The sequence below is a fragment of the Equus caballus genome, chromosome 5 (assembly GCF_041296265.1).
Source record: "Equus caballus isolate H_3958 breed thoroughbred chromosome 5, TB-T2T, whole genome shotgun sequence".
NCBI classification, from domain to species: Eukaryota; Metazoa; Chordata; class Mammalia; order Perissodactyla; family Equidae; genus Equus; species Equus caballus.
The window spans coordinates 24,058,318-24,075,722 of record NC_091688.1 but is presented as its reverse complement, the minus strand read 5'-3'; the positions used below and the strand labels follow the sequence as shown (position 1 = coordinate 24,075,722).

Below are 17,405 nucleotides of genomic sequence, written 5' to 3'. Positions count from 1 at the left end.
TTTTCTCCTTTTTTGTTTTCTAGCTTTATTGAGGTTTCATTGACATGCGACAAGCTGCACATATTTACAGCGTGCACTTTGATAAGCTTTGACATACGTATATACCCAGGAAACCATCACCACGAGATAGTGAACATATCCGTTCCATCCTCCCCAAAATTTCCTCCCTCCCCTCTGTACCCCCATACCCCCTTCTCAGGCAACCACTGATCTACTTTTTGTCACTATAGATTTATTTCATTTTATAAAATCTTACATAAATGGAATGGCACATTATGTACTTTTTTGGTCCAGATTCTTTCACTCAGCATAATTACTTTGAGATTCGTCCATGTTGCTCGTAGTACTGGTTCATTCCTTTTGGTAGCTGAGTAGTAGTCCATTGTATAAATACCATAATTTGTCCACTCAACGGCTGATGACCATTTGTATACAAGTCTGTATGGATGTAAGTTTTCATTTCTTTTAGGTAAATGCCTAGGAGTGGAATAGCTGGATCATACAGTAGGTACATGTTTATTTAAGAAACAACCTCACTGTCTTTCAAAGTGGTTGGACCATTTTTCATTCACACCAGGAGTGCCTGGGAATTCCAGTTGCTCTGCATTCTTGCCAGCATTTAGTAATGGAGGTCTTTGACTTTAGACATTCTAATAGGTCTGTAGCAATATCTTGTGGTTTTGATTTGCATTTCCCAAACTAATGATTTTGAGCATCTTTTCATGTACTTATTTGCCATCTGTATATCTTCTTTGGTGGAGTGTCTATTTGAATCTTTGCCTATTTTTAAAATTGGATTGTTTCTTTATTACTGAGTTTTGAGAGTTACAAAAAATATCATCTAAACATACATCTTTTATTAGATATAGGCATTGCAGTCTGTGACTTGTCATTTCATTCTCTTAACAGTGTCTTACGAAAAGCATAAGATTTTGATTTTAAGATGTCTAATTTATCAATTTTTAATTTTATGGATCATGTTTTGGTGTCATGTATAAGAAATCTTTGCTTAACAGAAGGTTCCAAAGGTTTTCTCTTATGAGTTCTTCCAGGTATTTTATAGATTTGATTTTACATTTAGGTGTATGATCCATTTTGAGTTAATTTTTATATACGCTAAAAGGTATGAGTCCAAGTTTATTTACTTGCATGTGTATATCCGATTGTTCCAGCACTATTTGTTGAAAAGACTATTTTTGCTCCACTGAATTGCTTTTGCACCTCTGTAGAAAATCAGTTATGCATTGCATTCATTTCCTGGCACTGCCTAACAAAGTGTCACCAACCTGTGGCTTAAAACAACAGAAATTGGTTCTCTCACAGTTCTGGAGGCCTGAAGTCTGAAATCAAGGTGTTGGCAGGCAGCACTGCCTTAGGAGGTTCTACACAAGAATCCTCCCTTGTCTCTTCCAGCTTCTGGTGGCTCCAGACATTCCTTGGTTTGTGACAGGGTAACCCAATCTCTGCCTCTGTCTTTCCCTGGCCTTCTCCCCAGGTATCTCTCAGCGTCTTCCCCTCTTCTTAGAAGGGTACCTGTCATTGGATTAAGGGCCTATCCTAAATCCAGGATGATTTCATCTTAAGATCCTTAACTTAATTACATCTGCATAGACCCTTTTTCCAAATAAGGTCACATTCACAGGCTCCGGGTAGACATATGATTTGGGGGGACGAGGTGGACACAAGTCAACCCACTACATGCATCTCTGTGTAGGTCTATCTGGTTACTTACTATAGCTTTATAATAAGTCCTGAAATCAAGCAGTGTTAGTCTTCAGCTTGGTTCTTTTCAAAGCTGCTTTGGCTATTCTAGGTCTGTTGTATTTCCATATGAATTTTAGAGTCAGCATGTCAATTTCTACAAGAGACTATTGGGATTTTTTCGAGATTGTATTGAATCCATTTGGGGACAATTAACATCTTAACAATATTGCCTCTTCCAAACCGATAAAAGTGGTATGTCTCTCCACTTATTTAGATCTTTAATTTCTGTCGACAATGTTTTGTAGCTTCCAATGTACAAGTCTCTCACATGGATGGTCATGTGTATCCCTACTTTATACTTTTTGATCCTATTGAAAAGGATATTATTATTTTAATTTCAATTCCAATTGTTCATTGCTAGTATATAGAAATACAATTGATTTGCAGATATTTACCTGTATCTTACAATCTTACTAAACTCACTTGTTAGTTCTAGTGGCTTTTTTGTAGAGTCAAATCAGATTTTCTTCATAGATGATCATATCATCTGAGAATGAAGACAGTTTTACTTCTTCCTTTCCAATAAGGATTTCTTTTCCTTGCCTTATGCATTGGCTGGAATCTCCCATACAAGGTTGACAAAAGTGGTGAGAGTGGATGTTCTGATGTGCACCTGATCTTAGGAGAGGGCCCTCAGTCTTCCACCATTGAGTATAATGTTAGTTGTAGGCAGGGTGACTAGTTTTCCCAGGACTGAGGGGTTTTCTGGGATGTACCACTTTCAGTGCTAAAACTAGGATAGTCCCAGGCAAACTAGGACAGTTGTAGGTTCTGGGTCAGTTTCAATGATTATATTTTCTCCTCATTATGGGTTGTATTTTCCTGTTTCTTTGCATGCCCAGTAATTTTTTATTGGATGGCAGATGTGAATTTTACTTTGTTGGGTGCTAGATATTTTCGTATTCCTATAAATAGTCTTGAATTTGTCCCAGGCTGCAGTAGTGTTGTCCTTTCAGGTCTTTAAGATTCGTTAGGTGACATGAAAGCAGTATTCAGTCTAAGGCTAATTATTTTTCACGACTGAAGCAAGATCCTTCTGAGTACTCTACCCATAAATTATGAATTTTTCCAGTCTGACTGGTGGGCATAGGAAGCTTTCCCAGCCCTGTGTGAGCTCTGAGTACTCTTCCCTTCATCCTTCTGGGTGGTCCTTTCCCCAGCTGTGGGTGGTTTCTTCACATACATATGCTGATCAGTGCTCTGCCAAAAACTTGAACATTTCCAGGGTTCTCTTTCCGTGCAAATCTCTTCTCTTGGATACTCTCGTATGGGTCCTGTAGCTTCCTGCGTCTCCCCAGACTCCCAGCTCCTCCTCTTCACTTACAAAATCTGCTGGGCTCCATCTTGGTTTCCCTTCCCTGCACTGTGGCTTAGAAATTCTCTCAAGGCCGTAAACTGGGGCAGTTCTGGGGCTTGCTTTGTTTGTTTCCCATCTCTCAGCTACCACTGACCTTTGTGGCCTCATGTCCAGTGTTTTGGAAGCCATCATTTCCTTCATCCCTCCATCATGCTAGGAGCTCCCAGAAGGCAAGGAGCTTGCTTTATCAGGCTGGGCACAGCTGGAGAGCAGGCAAGCCCGGGGCCTCCTCCTTCCTCCTTGTCCTTCCCTCAAAGCATGTTCCAACAGACACTTAAGTCCACAACATTTTACTGCATGGTTATTCTCCCCCAAGTACATGTTTGCTTTCATGTGACACAGATTAAGCTTCAATCCCTTCAGACTGCCCTGTCTTCCCTCGATGGTTCCTGAGGCCACGCACCCTCCAGGAAGTCTTCCTGGATGGAGTGAGAGAGATGATGCGTCTTCTTGCCACACCATCTGCCCATGCGTTTACGAATCCTTTTTCTTTTGTTTGCCATTATCACAGTGATGCCTCAGAACTCCTGTCCCCAATCTTGGGTTTCCCCAGGAAGGTTTTAATCAACCTTACCAGTTCCATGGGAACGTACGGGGTTTATAGTTCAAATAACTTTGGGAACTATTGCTGCCATCTCCCACTCATGGAGACTCACAAACTATGCTAAGATTTTAAAGGCGCTGATAAATATTGGAGCAGAGAAACCTGTTTGCTTTGTTTACACATATTTTCTCAATGTGTTTGATCCCTGTAACTCTTATTTGATCTCAGAATCTCTCTGGACTATTTATTGTTCTTAGGAACACACTTGAAGAAACACTAGCCTAAATCATCATGAACAATGAGAGATTCTTCTCTGCTCTGCTCTTCTCTTCCCAGAGCGCATCAGATAAATGCTGGTTGAGCAAGTAATTAAAAGAAAGAATTTTAAATCGTTCTCAACAACCCATTCTGACTTTTTCCTTACAGATCAGGCTGGTTTTCCATGAGACTCTCCTGAGCCTCTCTTACTACATGCGCATTAGCCTCCTCCTACCTCGTGTTCTTCGAACCCCACTTTAGTTCATTTGCTCCCATTTGGAATTAGGTTCGTGTAAGGTGAGTAAGTCTGGGGGCACAGACTGAAAGAACACAGATGAAGAAGGGCAGGACCACAACACTGCACACCTTTAGGGGGCACCCTTCGTATTGCATTCTATGTGAGGGGCACTCTCGTGGAGTCATGCAACACACCAGCCTTAAGAAAGAGTTTGAAAGCAGACACTCCATGGGTTTTCTCATTTCTAGATCTCTGATTGCACCATTGCTCTTCTTGGAACGCTATACTGCACGTTCTCCTGTCAAAATTCTGCTTATGTCCTAGCTAAATACAACTTCAATGAAACCATGCCGGGCTCCCTAAGGGCAGAGTTAGTGTCTTCTTTCTCTGTACTCCCATGATCTTAGCAGAGTCTGCCTTCCAACGTGATTACTTGTGTCCAGGCCTTTTCCCTGATTAGAGTATGCATTTCATGAAGACAGGGACCATGTCTTACTCATTTCTGTAACTGTGGCTCTTAACACAGGGCCTGGCCTGGGAGCAGCTCAGTGGTTCTTTGAGGAGTAAGTGAACAAATGAACTGAGACCCAATGGAAGCTCCAAAGATCAGACATCGTTGGCTCTTCTGAGAAAGTCTTGGATGTAGCATACAAGAGTTCTTCGGGGACTCATGGCGGGCTGCAAAGGGAGGAGGGGAATTTAGGACATTAGAGTGCATATGTCACTTCTGGGCAAAGCCAGGGAAGTGGCAAGACTCAGTTCAATGTCCAGCCTGCTGTATTGATGCCATGATGTTGCTGGACATTAAAACTTGGTTGATGCATGCTCATGTGTTTGTGAAAGAGGACCCCCAGCATGCACACCTGCACATACTCATGTGTGCACAGGGACAATTTAGGCAAACACAGAAATTATCACACATGGTCACACACACATGGAGATACACAGATGTGCACTTGGATGGCTGGGTGTGTAGAGATGCATATGAGGCATCCACGAACACGCACACACGCAGGGGCTCAGCAATCTTGGACAGCCCAAGAAACACAGCGAGTGGGATAAGAGGTGTTAAAGAGCAGGGCAGCAGGATCTCTGAGCAAACACATGGGCTGCCTCTTGATGACCAAAGCCAAAGGACGCTTGGAGAGGCTGGACAGTGAACTCCTCCCCGCCTTCCCTTCCTCTTTTCCAGAAAGTAGTCTGGGACGGAAGGCAATAGGCAAGCAGGTCCCTTGCAGCCCCATCCCCTGTACAGAACCACAGCGTCAGGTGCTCAGCAGCCAGAACCAGCAAGCATCCAACAAGGTCAGCCCCTTCTGGGCACAGCTCTGCACTAGATGGCAGGGAAGCCTCGGGGAAGGGAGCGACTTCAGGCTAATCCTTCCTCTGGCCGTGCCCCTGCAGTGGTCTGGCTAGTTCTGACCTCCTGCACAGTGCTTAGGATCTTGTTCCAGGTGCTATAAATTACAGTCACGGGTGTGTGTGTTTGTGTGTGTGTGTGTGTGTGTGTGTGTGTGTGTGTGTGTGTTCTCTGCCTGGCTAGCAGCTCCCCCGGGGCAGAGATCAGGCCTTCCACAGTGAGGTTGAGCCTCTTTTGAGGGGAGATCATGCCTCTCTTGGGAGGAAACAGGCATTGCTTTCTCCACCCCTTCACACTCGCTGAGGGCCCCGAAAGAGAGTGGTTTCTGAGTTGGGTTTCTATCAGTGAGCTGTTGCTCTCTCTCCCCCACAGATCTTTTGGGAAATCTTGGCTGCAAAGGGCTTTTAACTTGGGGCCCTGGTGAACCACCAGACTTCAAGTTTCAATCACTGGCAGGCTAAGAGGCTGGCAGGCCTGGGAAAGTGACCACTGGCTCAATCCCAGCGGCAGCACCCCAGAGGCGGAGTCCTCTCAGGTTTCTTGGCCTATCTGAATCGCTAGGGAGTTGTTGAGAACCTGAGGTTTCCTCAATAATTTACATCCATGCTCCTCCCTTGACAGGATCACATAGCCCCCGGACAAAGTCAGTGCACACTATCCTGGGGTAACTTGACCTCCTAGGTCGGGTAACAACAACAAGGGGAACAATGCGGAGGATCACCCTGAACTCTGGCCAGCACCCTGAGATCTGGACACAGCTGGAGGCCAGTGACCTGATAGGGCCACTTGCGCTCAGCCATGGCCTTCCACTTGCTGGGAGGTGGAGGATAACTGAGAAAAAGAAAGCCGAATGTTCTGGGAGCCTTAAGAAAGAGATCGAGGCTCTCTTTTGCCCAGCCTCACTAGTCTGTGGGGCTGTTGAATGAGGTTACTCTGGCTCGGGTGCCCCACTCCCTGCCCTGTCTCTGTCATTGTCTAAACTGGAGTGCCTGCTGGGAATTCTTGTTCCTTGTCCTTCTGCCTATGCTCCAGGCCCACCCCCTCCCCTGTCCCATGTCTTGGTTCTCCTGAATCCTCACCCCTCTCTCTCCACTGGCTCCATTCCTTTAACGTATAAACATACTTCGGACTTTGGGATCTCAAAATAAATCCTCCTTTGCTTCTCTGGTCACCACCCTACTACTCTCCTCTTCTTGGATAAGCCACTGGAAAGAGACTGAGGGCACCACGCCTTTCCTCACCGCCCACTGCCCACAGCCCACTGGCCTCCTCCACCTGCCCCACTGGAGCAGAGGTCCCCCCGTGATTTATATACCCACAAACCCTCCTGGGCACCTGAATGTGCCACAGGCAAACTCTAAACTTGTTATTCATTTGTCAAAGTTTTTTCCTGAGGAAGATCAGCCCTGAGCTAACAGCTGCTGCCAATCCTCCTCTTTTTGCTGAGGAAGACTGGCCCTGAGCTAACATCCTTGGCCATCTTCCTCTACTTTATATGTGGGACGCCTACTATGGCATGGCTTACCAAGCGGTGCCATGTCCACACCCTAGATCCAAACTGGCAAACCCTGGGCCACCAAGGCAGAACATGCACACTTAACCGCTGCGCCACTGGGCCGGCCCATCATCAAAGTTTTTTTTAAAACACCTTTCTGTGCCAGACATAGAGCTATAAAGCGAATACAATTAGGGTCAAGGAGCTTACACTTTGATGGTAAACAGAAATGTAAACCAACCATTAGGGATCTGATTGCAAAGGGATGCAATCGAATATGCCCAGAATGTTATGGAACCCAAGGGAAGTGTATCAAACTGGGAGGGGAGGAGCAGCTGGTCAGAGAAGGCTTTCTGGAGGAATTGGGTTGGGACTGAGTTTTGAGGGATGTGTAGGAAGTGGGTAGAAGAAATTGGGATTTTGGCTATAGGACTCTTTCAATTTTAAGTGACAGGGCTAATTTAAGCAAACCAGGGAATTCTGTAACTGGGACAACCAGGTAAAGCTGGCCTCAGACTCTCACAAGGCTTTCAGATGTGCTGCTCTTCTCGTACTCATCTCTGTTGTTTCTCCCTCTGTGTTGGACTCATTCTCTCCTAATCAGCTAAGCTTCCTCTATGTTTCAGGGGGCAGGAGGGGCATGGCCACAGGAAGTTCCAGGCTCATATCACTTCTGTTTTGGGGCCCCAGAAGAAAGAGGGAACTCTCCCAGCACCCATATATAAAATCCCAGAGAAGGGTTCTGATTGGCCCAGCTTGGGTCATGTGCCAATCCTGGGCCAATCACTGAGGGGTGGGATATTATGCTTGACCTGGCCTGGATCTCCTACCCATCCCTGGGGCCAGAGGGCCGGATACTGTGATTGGCAGCTCCATCAGGATGACATGGAATGAGACAGGGGGAGTAACCCAAATGAGAGGATGCTGAGAACACAAAAACAGCACATGTTCATGATAGAGAACTTTCTTGACAGAAAGAATCACATTCATAAAACCATAGAAGACCAATGGAATGTGTCTGGGAATTACCTCTAGTTTTATATAGCTGGATATAAGGATGAACTTGGGTGAGTGACAAGAAATAAACTTAGAGAAGAAGAAAGAATTTGGAGGGCCATATGACCTAAATGACAGAGTTTGAATATTATCCTCAAAGCTATGGAGAATCTTTGGAAAATGTTATGTTAGATAGTTATATGACTGGATTCTTATATTTGGAAAAAAATCCTTTTGCCCATATACCTGTTTTTTCCTTTCTTCCCTATTTCAGTTCATGGCATTCCCATTCCACCATTTCCATGAGCTAGAAATCTGGGGGTAACATGAGGTCAGTTCCCTCAGCCAAATCCTTCCTGGACCCCTGCCCCATTAGCCATTCCTTTCCACTCTGTGGCATTGCCTAGGTTCAGGTCTGGGTCTATTCTTGCCAGATCTACTATAGTGGGCCCCGTTGACTTAGCCCAATGCATCCAGTCTTCCAGGGAGGTATCTGTGCCCTGGCCCGTGCTGGGTTAGACCTGGTTCTCTCTGATTCTATAGTACACATCCCTCTCATAGCAGGCATCCTCCTGCCTTGTAACTGTGCACCATCTGGCTCTGACCGTACGCTCTGTGTACATATGCTCTGTGTGTGCCTCAGAAGCAAGAGCCCTGCTTTTTATTTCTTACCCCAGCTGCAAGGAGTGTCCAATACACTTTAGACCCTGCGTAAATATTTGTTGATTAATGAAAAATTTAATGAATAAAGGAACCCCACCTCCTACCACTAAGATAGGCAAATATGAGTGCACCCATAACTGAAAAAAGAACACGTTCTAAGGCTTGAGTGAAGCATTCGGAAACAAGTCAACTTCCAATGTTCATGTTCTTTTTCTCTATCCTTCTAGCTCCTCTGTTCACTTTCCATCTCTCTCTCTCTCTCCAACTCTCTACCTTGTCTAGTCGTGCATGAAATGGAACTGAAATCTGCATTGTATGCGTGTGTGTGTATGTGTGCCTGAAATGCTTTATGTTACCCACTTTGATTTGAAAAAGTGAATGGTCATGCAATTTTTCTGAGCTGTGAGTCTGAGTTTTGTTTCATATCATAGTAGACCTTGGTAAAGCCCTAGAGGCTCCCCATTTCTGACGTGGACGTATAAACACACTCCTCAAGCTATGCACATGAACACACAAACACATACACACTCACACATACTCACACACACACACGCATCGTTGTCTCCGTGGCACCACGCGACTGGAAAGGGCCAAAGCCGATTTTCCAGAAGAGGGAGGAGAGATGGACAGACAAGATGAAAGCTCGTTCTTTCTCTCACTGCCTGTCTGTCTTGCACACACATACACACAGTATTGCTGTAGAGGGAATAAAACTTCGATGGGGGAAAGAGTGCTGGGGCAGGAATTTAAATCTGGGATCTATTCTCACCAACCAGCTGCATGACCATAGGCCAGTTAATTTCTCCTCTCCAGACCTTGGCTTCCTAATTTATAAAAAGAGAATAACAGTACCTGTCTTTCTTGTTCCACAAGAGTGCGGTGGAGATAAGGTGTAAGAAAAGGGTTGAATAGTGTTCCCTCAAAATTCGCATTTACGTGGAACCTCGAGATGTGACCTTATTTGGAAAGAGTATTTTCAGATATAATTAATTAAGGCTCTTGAGATGAAATCATCCTGGGTTTAGGGTGGGCCCTAAATCCAGTGACTGTGTCCTTATAAGAAGAGGAGAGGGCACAAAGAGACACAGAGAAAACAGCCACGTGAAGATGGAGGCGGAAATTGGAGTAATGCATCTACAGCCAAGGGATGCCAAGGATAACGGGAAGCATCAGAAGCTAGGAGAGAGGAGTGGGAGGGTTTCTCCCTCACAGCCCTCAGAAGGAAACAATCCTGCTGACACCTTGATTTTGGACTTCTGGCCTCCTGAACGGTGAGAGAATAAGTTTCTGTTTTAAGCCATTCAGTTGGTGGTAATTTGTTATGGCAGCCCTAGGAGGCCAATACATAAAAGTAAAGTGGAATACATAAAGTAAGATGAAAAGTGTGAAAATTGCACAGCATCATGGGACAAAGGATGTTATTATAATAAGCATAGTGAGTACACAGAAACCTATTAAACTCATAGTCATTGAGCCTTGATCTGAGTGCTGCCCGGATCTGTCCCTGTTATGTTATTGCCACAACCATAGCCTTAACCCAGCCACAGCCAACTCTCATCTGTCCCAGCCTGGCCTGCAGCTTGGAAATCATCACTGACTCAGAGGTGGAAGTTAAACTGGCTCGTACCAGCTCTGGATACTGTCTATTGAGTGCTTGCTTGGGTGCCTCCATTGTTCTAAGCACTCCAAAAGCACACTGTGTGCTAGGTGCAGACGGGGAAACTGAACACAATTAGTAGGTGGCAGAGCTAAGATTTGAACCCAAGTGGTCACGCTCCAGAGCCTGCGCGTTAACTACCTCACCACACTGCCTCCAGGCAATGGGGATCACCCCTTCCCGATTTATTGGGCACACACAGCTATTACCACAGCCTTGGGTTGCCAGCCTGTCCTTCCTCCTCCTCGCATCTCCTCCCACCTCCTCTCCCATTATATAAGGTGATGACAGGCTCTGAAAATCCTCATGTTCTCTAATCCCACTCCTCCTCAGGCTAGGCCCTGCCTTTGGTCTCCTTATTAGATGCTCAGGCCCCATAGCAAAAATCATTTATGTAAGGGAAATGAGCTGGTCAGAAATGTGAACCAGCTATTATCCAGCTTAGGTACTTACTTAGTGTCAGGTGGGACGGGAAAAGGCACTGGCGGAGCTGTTGATGGGTGCCAAGCTGGGCGTTAGATCCTGTTACTCACCTGGGAGCTCGGTCCCCAGCAGCTTCGACAGAACAGGCCTGCAGGGGGTGCCTCCAGTCTCTAAGCCCTGAGCGTCTCAGTTTTTCAGATTGCCTTTTTATCACTCCCACAACCACAAACTCTCAGCTACCTCTCAGCCTCTATCCTCACTCCGTACACCCTGTCCTCAGGCTCAGACTCTCCCTGCCACAACCCACTTCTGTCTGAATCCTATAGGGGTTCCCAACCCCCCACCCACCCTCAGTGAGCTCATCCAGTCCCCTCACATTGGCATTTACCTCTCCAACTCCAACACCCCCTCTAAGTTTCAGATTTATGTTTTCAATGACTTACATGACGTGTCCTGGTAAATAGCTAGCAAATGTCTGAAACTTAACATGTTCGTAATTGTCCTGTTCCAGTCATCCCCGTCTCAGCAAATGAAACCATAGTTCATGCAGTTGCTTCAGCCTGAAAACCTAGGAGTCATCTTAATTCCTCTTTCATCTTCTACAGTTGATTCATCAGCCAATCAAGTTTAACTCTTCCTCCAAAATATAACTTGACCCTGTCTCCTGTGCTACATCCGTGGTGGAGGCCACGCCCCTCTCAAGCCTGGACATTGCAGTCATCTGCCAACTGAGCCCTGCTTCCATCTGGGTCTCTTTGATCCATTTGCCACACAACAGCCAGGTATCTTTGAAGAGCCATGTCAGTTTCAGTTTCATTGCTCTGCTCCAAAAGCCTCTGCTTCCATGGGACTCAGAATAAAAGCCTAAATCCTTGTGTGGTCCTCAGGGACCCTCCCTCTGGCCTCCTCTCACGCCACCCCCCAGCCACACAGGCTCTCAGTCTGCCCCGAGCCATGCCCAGAGCTTTCCGATACAAGAGTCCCTGGGAATGGTCTGCTCAGGTCTCAATGGCTGGCTGCCTGCTTCTTGTCAGGCAGATCTTAGCTTAAGTGTCACCTCCTAGAGAGGTCTCCCTTGACCACCCCCCTCCCAATCACATGCTAATCCGTCTCCCTGTGTGACCTCCTTCACAGCACTCATCCTAAATAAAATTATCGTCCTTTCTCATTATTTGACGTAGTTATGTTCTATAGAGTCACCGTGAACAATGAACTAGCAAATATTGAGTCATTGGGGAAACATAGGTTAGGTACCTCTGAGCCTCTGGCCATGGAATTTTCAACAACCCATTAATGTCTCACCTTGTTTTATGTGTGTTTCTGTTTAAAGACACTTTATTTAATACATTTTGTTCATTCATTAACATCCGACTCAGCCGACCTCACTCACGCCTGAAGAGAGCTTATCTGACACTCATCTTTTCTCTGCAAGGTACTTCCCAACCATTTTACAATAATGAAGCTTCAGCACCAGACAAGGCTTCAGCACCATGCTTGGGGGCCATTTTAAACAGCGAAATCACTGAAAAAGCACAAAAATGCAAAAAACATGGCACTCAATAGGCCACAAAAAGGACCCTGGTTGGTAGTAGGAGAACTAAAAAGAGAAGGTTCCACCTCATCTGGGAACGTACACGTCAGCCAACTCAAAATTTTCGCTACTCTGCAGTTGTCCACGAATGACTCGGGAAGTGCTGGACGTGTTGATCTTGGGGTTGCAAATAAGCTCCAGCAAGTAGGTGAGTTTGCAAATATGGAATCTGCAGAAAAGGAGGATCTTCTGCATTTCACTCAGTCATTTTCTGTATCTCCTGACTAGAACGTAAGCACCAGGAGACCTTGTCGGTTTTGATCACTGCTGTATTGCCAGCACTTGGCACCAGTGCTGAGCACCTGGCAAGCACTCTGTACATATTTGTTGATGGAAAGAAAAATTGGAAGAAAGAAAGGAAAGGAAGGAGGGAGGGAAGGAGGAAGGACAGAAGAATAAAGTCCACGTTGCTCTCCACTCAGGATTACTGGTGATGCCTCTGCAGGGACCTCCTGCTCCCAGAAAGACCATGGGGCCGCCACCCTCCTCATCCCTTCCCAGCTCTCCCAAGGTTCTTTGGCTCCTTCCTCTGTTCAGAGCTCCCCTTCTCTGGAAAACTCAGGCAGAGCCTGCCCTGCTCCTGACTCTGCTCTGCCTAGCCCCATCCGCATGGCCTGTCTCCACCACCGGATCCAGGCATGCCTGCCCCTCGGGAAGTCATCAGCTTCATGCTTTGGAAAGACTGCCAATCCTGGCTTTATATTTTTTCGTCTTTCCCTGCTTCCATCTAGGAGCTTCCTGGGGGTGGTGGAGGAACAGGCCACACGCTTCATCTGTCCACCTCCCCGGTCCTGTTCTGTCGAGTTCCCAGAGCACGCTCCTACCCTGGGCTCGGTTCCCCAACCTCACAGCCGACCAGTAGTTGATGATCAGATTCTCTTCTATTCTCCCCTGAGACTCTTCTGGGAGGTGAGAGTACAGAGCTGTCTGACCTTTCCTTTTAGCTGCCTGGAGGCATTTGCATCTCCCTCTGTTTAGCTTCCATTTCGGTCTCTCCCAGGTGGAGGGGAAAGTGTACTGGGCCAAGAGTCAGAAACCCTGACTTCTGATATCAGACCTACCATCAATTAGCTCTGTGACCTTGGAGGTCATTTACCCTCCCTGGCCTCAGTGTCCTCATTTATTTTAAAAAGAGGGTAAGCTCTCTCTTCCTCTTGTCTTTCGTGACCATCAAATAAGGTAAGTGTGTATAAAAGTGCTGTGCAAACTGTAACGCTCCCTTCAGGGGCACGTATTTCAGTGTTATTTTATCCTTGGTTCTCTCGTCACTGGAACACTAGAATACAAGTGGCTTCAACCCTGAAGACATTCCTTATCTCACATCAAGAAACCTGGAGGGAATTCCAAGATTCAGCAGCTTGACAACGTCCAGGCTCTGGGTTAGCTTCTCTACCAGGCCCTTGGCTGTCTCCTCACTAGATAATGGCTGTAGCTGCTCCAACCCTCAACCTTTCACATCAACAGTCAAAACAGGAAGGTGTGGGCCACGGGGAGAGCTGGTTAGAAACATGAACCAGTTATTACGTGGCTCAGATACTTAAGGTCACGTGGGACGGGACAAGGCACTGGGGGAGTTGTTGGTGGGGAGGAGGAAAGAGGCTCCCTCATTTCTCTCGCTTTTTTTAATCAAGGAAGAGGAAAATCTTCCCTGGAAGCCCCCAGTAGACTATCCCTCAGATTCTATTGGCCAGGACTTGGCCACACTAATAAACTGATCACTGGTATAGAATGAAATTCTAAACCAATCATGGTTCATCTGCGGTTCACGGGTGACCCATGAGAAAAATCGGGGTTCTGCCAGCACGGCAGGCGGGGAGACAACATCACCTACCACACCCTCTCCTGGCCTCCTCCGCAGCCCCCCCACCGCTCCGACATCGTCCTCTAGTCCCCACCCTGTCCCACACTGTCTCATTCCAGGTTCTGCACTTTAGGCCCTGCTTTGCAACTTCCTTCTGGTTCCTGCCATCTCTCCCAAGACTTCTTGTCATTTTCTTCTTCTATTTCTGGGACTCAAAGTCCACTCCCCTCCTTCCTGTTTCTTCTTTCTGACCCACAACAACCATCACTGTAAAGGTGACAACTGCCTGTACCCCCGGCTAGTAAAAGGATGAGTCTTTCTCTTCGTGCACTGACTTTGTCAGAAGATCCAGAAAACATTTCAGGATCTTATCTGTGCCTCCACATCCACACTAGGCCTGATGGATGGATGTGTTATGGCATCAAATCGGAAAGCCTTTTTTCAATAACAATCTCCGACATTTACGCAGCCCTTGAGCATTCTAGCTCAGCGTTGTATAGACTCCCTTACTCCAGCGTGACCCTCAGGAGAACCCAGGAGGCAGACAGGGCAGCATAACAACCCCTTTTGTCAGATGAATCACGCGAGGCTCTAGGAAATCCAGGAGTTTTCCCAAGGCCAAAGAGCTGCTGGGAGTTGGATCTGGAGATCAGGAGAATTTCTGGCTCTGGCCCAGGACTAAGCGCCCTTTTCATCGCACCATGATCTTGAGACAGCTCACAACTGGCCTGTTTGAGCGTCCAGTTTAGATTCCAGATAAGCAGGAGTTTGCCAAGCTAACAAGCTCCACTGTGTGTGCCAGGAAGGGAGCGTAGGAACTGGTCCGATGCGATGCCAGGCACAGGACAGCAAACAATGGTTATGTTACATTTACATAAAATTCCGTTGGTTCAAAATTCCGCTCATTTGATCTCACAACACCCCTGTGAGGTGGATGTGGCAGGACGGATTATTGTGTGCAGATGTGGAAACCGAGGAAATTTGACGTAGCTGGCCAGAAAGAAGGGGAGCTGAGACCTTACCCTGCGATGCCTGTTTCCCAGGCCTGGACTCTTCCCCCTCATGGATCATTGACAATCATAAACAGTGTGCCTCTGCTTGTAGGTTCGGGATTCCCGGCCGGGCAGTTTGTCAATCAGTGGCTCAGAACAATGAGGGAGCAATTAGGGCCTAGAAAGTGGTTTCGAGGAAATGTGGCCAAGGGAAGAGGGCCTTGGCACTGAGCCAGCAACCCCGGCTGAGCCCAGGACAGCCTCAGGCCAGCGCAAGGAGAGCCCCCAGCAAGCCTGCGGGCAGGAGGGGACTGAGGAGAAGGGTGGCCGGGGGGGTCTCCAATGTTCTCCTGCCAGCAGGGAAGTTTCACTCTGAATTCTTCCCTCAGTTTCAAGGCTCCTTCTCTAGGAAGCCTCTAGGTATTAGCCCCTCCCCTGCAGCCCTTCAGCACGGCCACAGCTAATCTCTGTGAGGCCATCTGGAGTAGGTCAGCATGCTGTGGGAAGGCGGACAGAGCTGTGTCCTTTCTCTCCTCCCTGGCCTCCTTGCCAGTCCACTCAGTAAACAACACACTCAATAAACAACAGCTGACTGACCCCACCCCGCTGGCCCACTCTCCTGTGCTCTGGTGTTGGTTCTGTGCTGTGACGGGCAGGGGTCGGGTAAGAGAGTAGCTCAAAGAATGGACAACTGCAGTCAGTGAGGAAAACGGAGGGGGACAGAGAAATCCACAGGAGAACAATGCAAATGACATTTTGTCCACGGGTCTTCTTGCCACCCCCCTGCCCCTATATTCTACTGGGAGCTGGTCCCTAGGGAAAGCTGGTGGCCCCTGGACAGACGTCTTCGGTGTCCCTCACTATATTCCCTGGCCTGCTGTTTTCAGCTGCCATTGTGGTGAATGGCTCCGGTTCCTCACTTGGGCACATTCCACCGGAAGCGCTCGCCATGAATCATTCTCCTTTTGGCCTTGGGGCTTCTCCAGTGCCAGGGAAGCCTTTCCCATCCCCTGGAGGGGCAGTCCAGAAGTCTGAGGAAGTTAATGGCCACAGGGGCAGCTCCCAACCAAAGGGGGACAGGAGGTGGCGGGTAAATGCCCAGACTCCTGCAGAGCTGAGCTCCCACTGCCGACGCTGGGAGCCTCAATAAGGCTCCCTAATATTGGCTTTTCCTCGTCCCTTTTCCTTTCCTGTCCTTTCCATGTTCTCTGCTCCCTAACTCATTCCAGGGACCATCTCTCAAATAAACTACCTGCACCCAAAGCCTTATCTCAGCCTCTGTTTTAGGGGGAACCCAAACTAAGACTCCCCTCAACTGGCTGAGCGCATGGTCATCTCTGCCTGTCTGGGCAGCTGTAGCTCCCAGCGGCCTTGCCCACCTCCCAGGTGGGTTTGGTGAGGTTTTACTAAGGGCAATAAAGGAGAAGAGGCTCTGGGCTGGTGACCCATTTACATTCCTGTAGCAGTTCCCCCGTGACTGTTCCCCTCTCGAAGCAATTGCACACAACCCCCTGGAAAAAGAGTGAACCACAGTGGCTGAGAGGACAGGCACAAATAGGCCCCTGCCCTCCCCCCGAGGCCCTGCACAAGGAGCACCCACGCACCTGGCTCTTCCCATTCCTCGTTTCCTCCTTGGCAGTTCTGCTGGCAGGTCTGACTTCATAAATGTGTGACCTGCACTTGTTTTAATGCTCTGCTGTTGCCATCTTGAGATTCTTAAAATTTTTGAACCAGAGGCTCCGCATTTTCATTTTGCACTGGGTCCCACACACTGTGTAGTTGGTCCTGCCTCATGGTTTGATGCTTGGGGAGAAGCCTCTGCAGGGATGAGAGCAAAATGCACCCTGTCCTCCGGCCAAGCTGAGCTCATTGTTTCTTGCCTCCTCTGAGTACAGCGGAAAATGAAGGCACAGTGGGAGCTTTCATCTCAGGCCCTGTTGACAAGGGCCCATGCAGGGACAGGCCTTAGGGGCCAGCTGGCCCAACACCCACCAAGAGTTGAGTTCTCTCTCCCAGCACCCCTGGCACAGGCTCATCCAGCCTCTTTGTGATTCTTCCAGTGACAAGAAACGCCGTGTTTCACTGCTCATCCTAACTCTAACCATCCCTCACTCTTGTGGAGTGTTTTAAGGTTCTCCAAACCCTTTCACAGGATCATCTCACTGCATGCTCACCAGCCCTCTGTGTGGCAGACATTTCTAAAGAGTAGAGGTTGAGAAATTGCAGCTTCCAGGTTAGCAACCCTTGCTGCCTTTCCCAAACAGCC

General features: G+C 47.6%; 1 long non-coding RNA gene across 1 annotated transcript; it reads right to left on the bottom strand.

The window, feature by feature from the left end:
- Positions 1 to 215: 215 nt before the first annotated feature.
- Positions 216 to 17,078, bottom strand: LOC111773478 (uncharacterized). Its single transcript, XR_002807940.2, has 2 exons — positions 16,744 to 17,078; positions 216 to 4,839 (listed from the first exon to the last, which is right to left on the bottom strand). It is a non-coding gene; the product is annotated as an uncharacterized lncRNA (long non-coding RNA).
- Between the last annotated feature and the right edge of the window lie 327 nt (positions 17,079 to 17,405).